Below are 9,581 nucleotides of genomic sequence, written 5' to 3'. Positions count from 1 at the left end.
GCAGTAACACTTCCAGTGTGTTTTTTTCCTTTGAAGCATCTGATAGATGGAGCTGGTCAATCATTCAGCCTCTAGTTAAAGTCGTTACATGGGATGAGAACTCCAAATCAACAATAAATTATCCTGCAGCTGCTTCTGAGTTCTCCAGCACATCCTATGACAAGGATACTCCACGAACAAATGTTTCTATGGGCAACACATGTTCTTCTGATAGCTCTTCATCAGTGTTCTGCTTTGTGAGCTCAGGGTTTCTGCCAGGTGGGTTAATGGTGGACTACAGAGAATCTGTTTTTCTGCAGTGGCGAGGCAGTGGGACTGCCCATTGGTGTGCAGATTTTTCACTTGTAAAGCATGTCTGCTCTGTCACATTAGACCTACCTACAAGCACATTGCAAAGTAGTATGTGCTGGATGTGAACTAGTGCGAGAATTTAGTCCCTTGTTAGCTGATGATCTGAATTTCAGCATGAAAATCCATACATATGCAGTTTTTTTATTTGCTGTTAGTAAATTTTTCCTGTGAATTGAAATGTGAAACAAACAATGCTAGTATTCCTTCAAAGTGATAGCAATTGAATTGTTCCTGCTACATGAAGAAATGAAATATGTTGTGATCTGTTGAACTTAAAATAGAGTAGAATATGCTAACTTTAAACTGACACCAGTTTTTAATTATTACATCTTTCAGAGTTGTGGCTTTCAATGAATCTTGATTCCAAACCTGAAAAAAACTGTCTTGATCTTGTGTCTACTGATTTTATTTTTCTGAGCTCCTTTTCCATGTCTTTCCCACTCCAAATCCAAGACTGAATGAATTTTTAGGTGATTGTAATAAGTAATTCTAAAATGTGCTTTTTTCCTTTTAAATTTACAGTCTATCTGTCACAAAAGTAAAGGGAGCATAAGCTAAAACACTACAGGAATCAAGGTGTTAGTTTGCCACACCTGTGACTCCTTAGCAGCACCTGTGGCAGATTTGGGTTTTTGCTTTGCCAATTCACCCCAGGACATAAAAGGGCAGCTGAATGTGTGCCCCCTGAAGCAGGGACAAGGGCAGGAAATGAGGAGTTACTTGCTGTGCAGATGCTAAATTTGCAGCAGAAATACACTGTGACCTGTTTAGCTATTCTGACTATAAGGATGTACAGTTAAAGGAGAAAAACAGCCATATGTTGATTAGGAGCTGCTGATGTGGGACCTTTTGCAACCAGAGATGCCTCCATAACCACTTGGTGAGCAAGGAGTTCCCTGTCCCTGAGGCCTTTGCTGGAGCTTCTGGCTGCAGGATTGGTGTTTGCTCTGCAGGTATCTGTGAGTGTGGCTTGTTGACCATGATACGCGAAAAGACAGTGTTAGACTCTTGCTAAGTAATGTTCTCCTATTCTTATTTCTAAGTAGCCTCTTTTTCATTTGCACAGTAAAAATGGTCATTCTCTGGGGTATGTGGAAGAAGGCCTTTGCTACGAACGTCCTGTTTGTTCAATGCTAAAATGCTCTGTTGCTTTATATAGCTAAGAGCACCTAAGGAACATCTCTAAAGAGGCTCTCAAGTCACCTGGCTTGGAATGAGGAGGAGCATATAAGACTAAAGGGAATCATTTGGGAAAGTCATACTGTTCTGGGGCGTATTGCAGGAAGCAGGGCATTACAACGTATTGGTGCCCCGAGTAGCACTTGTAGCACTTCTTGGCACATTGATTGAGAAGCTGGAAAATCCACAAAAGGAGGTTAATGTATAGCACCAGTTTTTTTCCCAGGTCTTGTAGATAGCGTTGGGCATGCTGGTGTTGCATGGAACTCCTTAAGCCTTCTCTGAAAGGGTAGTGAGGCACTGGCACAGGCTGCCCAGAGAGGTGGTGGGGTCACCATCCCTGGAGGTGAGATGTTAAAGGAAAGGGTAGGTGTCTAACAGAATGACGTGATTTAGGGGTGGAGATGGGTTGATGGTTTGACTAGATGATCTTAGTGGTATTTCCAACTTTAATGATTCTATGATTTCCTTTCATTTCACTCTACGCTGTGATGCTGATGCGTGAGTAGAAGGTGAGGTCCTGCTGCTGAGCAAATCTACAATTTCCTAGCACCAGCTTCCTGCTAAGGCTGTTGGCTTCATACCTCCTTCTCCCTCACCCCAACCCTCTTCCATTGTACAGTGCAGACAATCCTTCATTGCAGTACTGAGAATTATTTTCTTGTTTTAAATCTCAGTTTGAAAATGTCAAAGTTCAGTTTTTGAAGAGAGAGAAGTCTGGGTGCTAAAAGCAAAAATGTTCTTTTTAATTAGAGTTATGCCCTCGAGCAGTGAGAAACCATTATGTTTTTATTCTTCCTCTGTACTTCTTCTAAAACCTTTTACATGATCAGACTAAAAGGTAAGTGCAAATGAGTAAGCAGCTAGAGGAGTAAAGTAGATACGTATTAAAAAAAAAAAATAGAGAGAAAAAGAACAGCAGTGGGGAACCATAAATCTTGCTGGTTTTTATTTATGAAATAATTGACTTTTAAACTCTGCTGCTGTTTCTAGAGACAAGATATTTGAGAAGACCATTTCTGTCTCAAAATACTGTACTTTGGGCTGTGTGTGTGAAGCTGAGCACTGTTTGTATTACATCTTCCAGTGCTATCTGTAATGTGATATGATGGTGACATGATGCTTAGTGGAGGGAGACTGATAGAGAGGCAACTCTGCTACCACACCTGATGCAGCTGTAATTCACAATGGGTGTGAAGTACTGTGAGTGCTGCTTTGCATCACAACCAGGATCCAGGGTCCCACAAACACCGAGGGGCTGATAAATGTTTTTGCATTACCAGATGGTGCCATATGTGTGTCCACCTCTTGGTGTGTCTGACCAGGACACACCAGAGCTGTTCAGATCTGGTAGTTCCTCACCTGTAAATGTGGCTGGAAACACTGTGTGCTTACATGCACCGAAGCCCAGCCCATGTTGTGCAGCTGTATGGTTCTTTTCCAAACTTCCTGCTCTCTGCCTGAGCACTGTGTGCCCTGCTCAGGGGAAGGAAGTTCCAGTCTGAGGAAAAAGAACCCACCTTTCCCCATATTCATCACATCTAACAGTTGACACAGCGTCTCTAGAAGCTGTTAGCTCCTGGATGTGCTGTATGCATGTGCAAGATAGGGCCCTGCAGCGTGCACACTGACTGGCAGATACATTCCTGCATAAATTATATTTATGTATTACATGAAAGAACGCGTCAACCAGTGTGCGAGACTGACAGGCAGGAAACTTTGAGATAACGGAGCAGGGGGGAAATCTCACCTTTTCTGGCTTATGTTTTTCCTAATAAATATTCTTGCTCTGAGTGTTATAAAGGAGCATGTTGTTATTTGATGCAAGATACGAAGGCAGGAATATGTTGTTGTGGAAATGAAGGCACCTCATTTACCCTGTTCTATATTTGCCGCAAGATAGTTTTCTGTCTGGGGCAAAGGCCTGATTTTCAAAGGCACCTGGAGCTTTATTTTAAAGATATGTTTAACCTGGGCCACTACGTGGCCCCACATTGGCCTGTGCTGTGTGGATGGCAGTGATGTTCCCTGCTAAACACTCCTGCAAATCTGAAATGGAGAAGATGAAGGCTACTGTCATGCATTTATCTCTTTTAGTGCATCAGGTATTGAGAATTCAAATCCAGAGCTAGAAACCTTAACTACAATTCAGATGTGCAGCAGTCAGTTGACCCACGAGACAAGCCATGCCTTCATGAGCAACCTGGGCTTTGTGATGCTGGACGAGCTGTGTGGATGGCTCGTGGTACAATGGGGATCCTATCTCAGCCAGTCCTCTGGGCACTGCTATCAAGTGCTGCATGATGGGAGGATTCCTGGAGGCCATTATCATATTTTGATTTTGAAACGATGCCACTAAGCTAAATTATCTCTTTAGTGATGACTAGAAAAGACACAGTATGGCTGTAGCTATGCTTTGGACCTCTGGTTTGAACAAGTGCATAGTGTATTCAGAAGCTTTATATGTGCCTGAGACCAAACCTCTTGTAGGTACAAACTCAAGAGGAGGAAAGGAACCACGAGGGTGATTTAATGGAGGCCTGGTCAAATCTGACTGAAGAAAATAGATTTCTATGTTTTGTTTTGTTTCCATCTTGTTTTTGCTCCTTCGTTAAAACCCATTTTATTTACCTCAAAGGTTTTGTATTTATTCCCACAGTGAAGGATGGAGTGAGGGAGGTTGGAGAAATAGAAAAGAAACATTTTGGTGGCTGTGGCTGTCTGTCTAGATGCCAGCTTTCTTCAGGGAAAATCTTAACTGGCATGCTGACTTGAGTCCTGAATAATAAATAATGAGGTGCAGGGTGGACAGATGGGTGATGGATGAGTTCTGCAAGGCTTAAAGGGAGGCAAATTTCCTTTTATTTACCGACTTTTTTTTCCTTAAGGCTTTATTCAAACACAAGAGAACCAGATTCTCAGCTGGAAAAATTGACATCCTCCCATTTAAGTGGTGTTCCATTTCCATCAGGCAGAAAAAAACAAAGTTTTATAGGCAGTGATTGTACCTCCATGCACTGTGGAGTGCCAGGGATGCCAAGCTGCCCCTTGCAGGCTGGGTGGTTCATCCCTCAGCATTGCAACATGAAGCAGAGGGTGTTTGCATGAGGTGCTCTCTCTTAATGACACTATCTTCATTTTTAATGACACTATCTTCATGTTCTTTGTCTGTTCCTTGTAATAATGAATCATTTGAGTCTGGAAACATCTTGGGCTGCGTACGGCAGTGTAAATACAAGTGGAAATGTGCATCTGCGTTTATTTTGACAGGGACCATCTCTTGTGAAGGTGTTTATTGTTGGTTTCTGTTTCTCTGTATATTGGCAGTTACTTTGTTTCTCTTCTGTGCAGCGATGGTAGGACTTCATGGTCTGAGCTTTTTGAGTTCCCCAATTTTAAAGTGACTGGGGGCGAGGTTGGCCAAGAAGTGTTTGCTGCTTCTCTAGAGGATTACAGGAGTCAAAGATGGGTTAAATGAATGAAATCTAGTGCTCAAGCTGCACAAAGTGTTTCTGGCTCTGCTGCCAGCTTGTCCTTTCCTCTCTCTCCATTCAAGTAATCCCCTCTCCCAGGGTTGTTCCAGAAGCTGCAGCTGGCTGCCTCCTACATACATGTCCCCAGAGCCCCTTCAGCCTGAGCCACAGTCCAGAATCGGCTGTCTGCGCTGGGGTCCTTGCCCTGAACGCACCCTACTCCTGCAGTGCTGGTGCCCAGAAGCACTTAGGCAATAGGGATTGAGATGTCTCTTGGAAAAATTTTCTCTTTACAACAAATTGGGGTAGCCCATCTGTAACAGGGGAGCTAGATGGAGCTCTTCATTGGCACAAGTTGATCCGGTGGTGAAAGGACCAGGGTCCTCCCCTCCCATGTAGTGATCCTGGCCATCCTGCAGGCTGTTGGATTATCAAGCACCTGTGTGACTTTTCTGAAATGCTATGTCTGATGCCAACTGCGTAAAAGAACTTCTAATCTTTCAATTAAAAAGCCAGCCATAGAAGAGGCTGTCTCAGCTGCTCTGTCTTGATAAGAAGGGAAAGCTTTGCAATGTGCTGTCAAGTCATAACTCCTTCACGCATGCGCAGGTCTGCTCTGCCAAAAGCAGACACAGATGCAGAAAGAAAACCTCCCATCAGTTTCATCTCCTCATTGAAATCTATCTTGTCTGACGGGGAGCCTTTTGAAGATAGACGCTTCCCACCTGTAGAACTCACCTAGGACTGGCAGCATCCCACTGCTGTTGCCTGAGGTCTTTCCTGTGCTCCCTTGCTGAGATTCGCAGTCTGAAATTCCCTCCCTGCTCCTGCCTATTGAAATAAGAAAAATAAAATATAAAACACACTTTAAGAGCACAGGTTTGCCTGTTAATCCCAAACACGTCAGTGTTTAGGCATCAAAAGCTTAATCATCCATTATTTATCTGCTGCTGGGAGAACACGATGTTTAAGTTGATGGTAACAGAAGAATTCCTACAGGTGTTTCTCCACTTGTAAACATTTAGGATGAAGGGAAGTAACTGCCTTAGGTTTTTTTTTAAAAAAAAAAAACAAAAAAACAACCTTGCCTTGGACTCCTGGGTTACTGATCAGGAATTTCTATTACTTGAGCAATGTTTCTAATCAGCTGAAATAGCAACTGCTGTGTCAGAGGATTATTCTAGGAAATGAGTATTATATTTGATTATAACATTGATTTCACACTTATTAAATCCTAGCCAAAGAAGGTGCCTAAGAATATTATTTCTATCCTAAAGTGTTTTGTTACAGGCAGCATTTGTGCCTGCTAAGCTTCTCTTAAGCTGGTGGTTATCCTTTAAGAACAGTGTTCATTGACTGAAGTGAGGGTGCTGGTATGCTTTGCTGAAAGAGGGAAGCACAGGCATTTAAAACAGCGTTCTTCTGCTTGCTGAGGGTGCCTGTGTTGTGGGTGGGTGTGGGTGTGTGTGTGTGTGCGCACACCAGACAGCCTAGTGACATGGTTTTGATGGTTGGAGGCTTTTGAAAACTTCCATGATTGCTTAATAGGAACACCGGTTTTGCACAGTTTTAGAACCTGACTTAGTATGTCTCCCTCTCAATGCTGGAGTCTTCTGATGAGCCTCAAGTCTAGGAGCTGGAGCAGCAGTGGAGATAGGGTAATTGGTGCTCCTGCTGGAACTGGCTATTTGGTGGAGAAAAACGTATAGCACAAATTTAAGTGAGCTCCTGGAGCTTTTCTTGGATATTATTTGTAGAAATAAAGGATGCTTACCGCTGAGATTACATGATTTAGCAGTCAGAAGGGATTGTTGTGAGAAAGTCTCTTCTTCGGTACCCCATTGCATGTCACTTGATGGTTCCTAATTCCTCACAGCCACTAAAGGAATCACAGCTTTTTGTTGAGCTAAGAGGATTCTGCTGGGAAGACACCTAATGCTGCATGCTAAGTAAACCTGCTTATTGGTTCTGATTCAGTTAACAGTGGTATCAATATGAACGTGTGCTCAGAATAGTGAATGGATGGGCATGTATAGTAACAAATCCATTTGAGGACTCGGTTGAGTATATGCTTACTCTGAAATTCTACCAAATGCCTATGATAATGTTCTGGATGATCATAGTGTCACGTAGCATCCTGTCTATTGGAGATACCTGCTGAAGGTGGTAGTGCCACCTGACCATCAGTAGTATCATAGAATCATAGAATGGGCTGGGTTGAAAAGGACCGTGATGATCATCGAGTTTCAACCCACCCCCCCTGCTATGTGCAAGGTCACCAAGCACTCGACCAGGTATCCTAAATGCCTGCTCTTCCCTTATCTCCTTTTTCCTCGTTTCCATCAGAGAAAGCTGATGCCATTTTGAGTGTTAGATGTTGACTGGTCTAGTCATAATGGACATCTGTGGGACAATTCGTAGCCCATTGCTCAAAACCTTTAAAATGCTGGACCCTGTGAGGTCAATGAGCTGTTCCTGGCTGGCAACTAAAGGCAGCTATATGCCAAAAGAAGGGGATACCAGAAACCCAGAATGTGGTGGTCTCCTTTTGAGTCAGCTAATCCATAAACATTAATCAATTATGCCAATTAAGCACTTAGAGAAGGTGAACCACTATGTAAGTACCAGGTGTTGTGGGAAGCCTGGGTCATGGCAATGCCAAAGGTGCCATCTCATGGATGAGAGATTAAACAGGTCTCTGCTATAACTGCTCATTAACGATTCTGTAACAATTTTCATGACAGAAATCCTCCCTGGGAATTGAATGTGAACCCCTGATCAAGATCTAAGCTTATTCTTTCATCTTCTGGTCAGTAAAAATTGAATGCAATTGCTGAAAAACTGCGCTACATTTCTCTACTAATCCATGAGCTATGAAAAACACTAAACCTGAAAGTAACAGATGGTAAAAGAATAATGATGGATCCAGTCAACAATAATTTCCTGTCCTATAATTTCTTCTGGCACTGTGCTGCAAGCTGAAAGGCTGAGCTAATTTCTGGACTGTACCATGGTCTTTCTGTACGATGTGAGATCAGATCATATAGGTCCATGCTCGTCATTTTAGATGCCCGGCTTTGGTCCCTGGTGATGACTTCAGTTGATTGTTCTTGCAGTGCTTGTACTGGACATGGCTCCAGCAGCTGGCCCAGTGGTGCTGAGCAATGCCCAAGTGCTCTGGAAGTTGGATCCTCAGTGACTTGGACAGGGACTGAGAAAACAGCCTGAGCCAAATCCCCCTCTCCTAGGGTCATCTACAGGCAGGCTTCCAGGGGTGAGGGACTACTCTGGCTGCAAGTGAAGGCATCCAGAGTTAATGCCTGTTGTCGGCTGGAAAGGGAATGAAAACGTGCCTCCTTTACAACAGCATGACACGGCCAAGTTCGTTAACATTTATTAGGTAATGATGAGCTGTGCTATTGAAATGCCTGTAAATAAGCAAACCATCTACAGATGGCCACTTAATGGGCTCTGCTACCAGGCTGTAATACCTGACCCCACGCGCAGATGTTGCTTTCCTGAAGCAGCTGTGCCACGTGGGTCCACTTTCCGCCAAGACAGCTCCCCTCCCGCAGCAAGGACGACTGAATTTCAGCTTCTTGAAGCCTATGTGCATTCTCCCCCCACACTCCAGCCCCGTTCCCAAGGTATTATCATTTCCACAGTTTGTTGTTTGGAAAAGCAGGCTGTGGTGCCTGTCATCCTTTGTGTGCGCTTTGTCTTTGTGCCAGCTCGCATCCCGAGGAACTGCAAAGTGGCACCCGCACTCTCTGTCTCACAGCAGGCATGTTTTGCATTTACTGACACATGGGGAGTGACTGAGTAATACTAACATGAAAACAATTCTGACAGAACAAGGGCTTGATGCAGGGGGAAAAAAATATCCAGGAAAACAGAGCGTGTGCAGCATATGCTAGTGCTTTCACCAGTTCAATAAATATTTATTGTATTTCTTATAATTGAGTTTCTCTGGCGAAAACCTAAGTGGAAAAGTGTAAGGGGAAGTTTAGGCAGATGGCCCTTCATTTTTATTTATTTATTTTAAGAAAAGCAAACAAATAAAAACAGGTCTCCCACCCAAGCACACCAGCAGAGGTGCAGCACAAATGAGAAAATATTTCAAAAGAGCGTTTTCCCAGCAGTGCGGATAAGGGGGGAAGAAAAAGAAAATAAAACAAAAAAAAAAAAACAGTGAAAAAAGCACAAGATATGCAGACTCTACAGCCTCCTCTCTCCACTGATTTGAGACTTGGGGTCTTGTTTTGTGACGTTTGATTTTGTTTCGGATGGATGTGTAGAATCTTCATTCAGCAAAATTGAATATCAGATGTCTTCCACTTAGAATCTTAAAAAGAAAAAAAACAAAAACTGGAAAAAGCAATAACTGAGAGTGCTGTAACAGAAAGGCTGAGTCCATTAAAGACCAGCTAATAGAAAAGACCTCTGATATGGTGGGAATAAATCTAAAAATCAGTAGATCTCATGTTGACTGGTTATTCTGCCATAGCTTTTTCCCTGTCACCTTTCCCTCATTTCTGCAGCTGACTGCTGGGTCTGGTTCTCTTTTTTTTTTTTTTT

Source organism: Meleagris gallopavo, chromosome 10 (assembly GCF_000146605.3).
Source record: "Meleagris gallopavo isolate NT-WF06-2002-E0010 breed Aviagen turkey brand Nicholas breeding stock chromosome 10, Turkey_5.1, whole genome shotgun sequence".
In the NCBI taxonomy this organism is placed as follows: Eukaryota; Metazoa; Chordata; class Aves; order Galliformes; family Phasianidae; genus Meleagris; species Meleagris gallopavo.
This window is presented reverse-complemented; position numbering follows the sequence as displayed.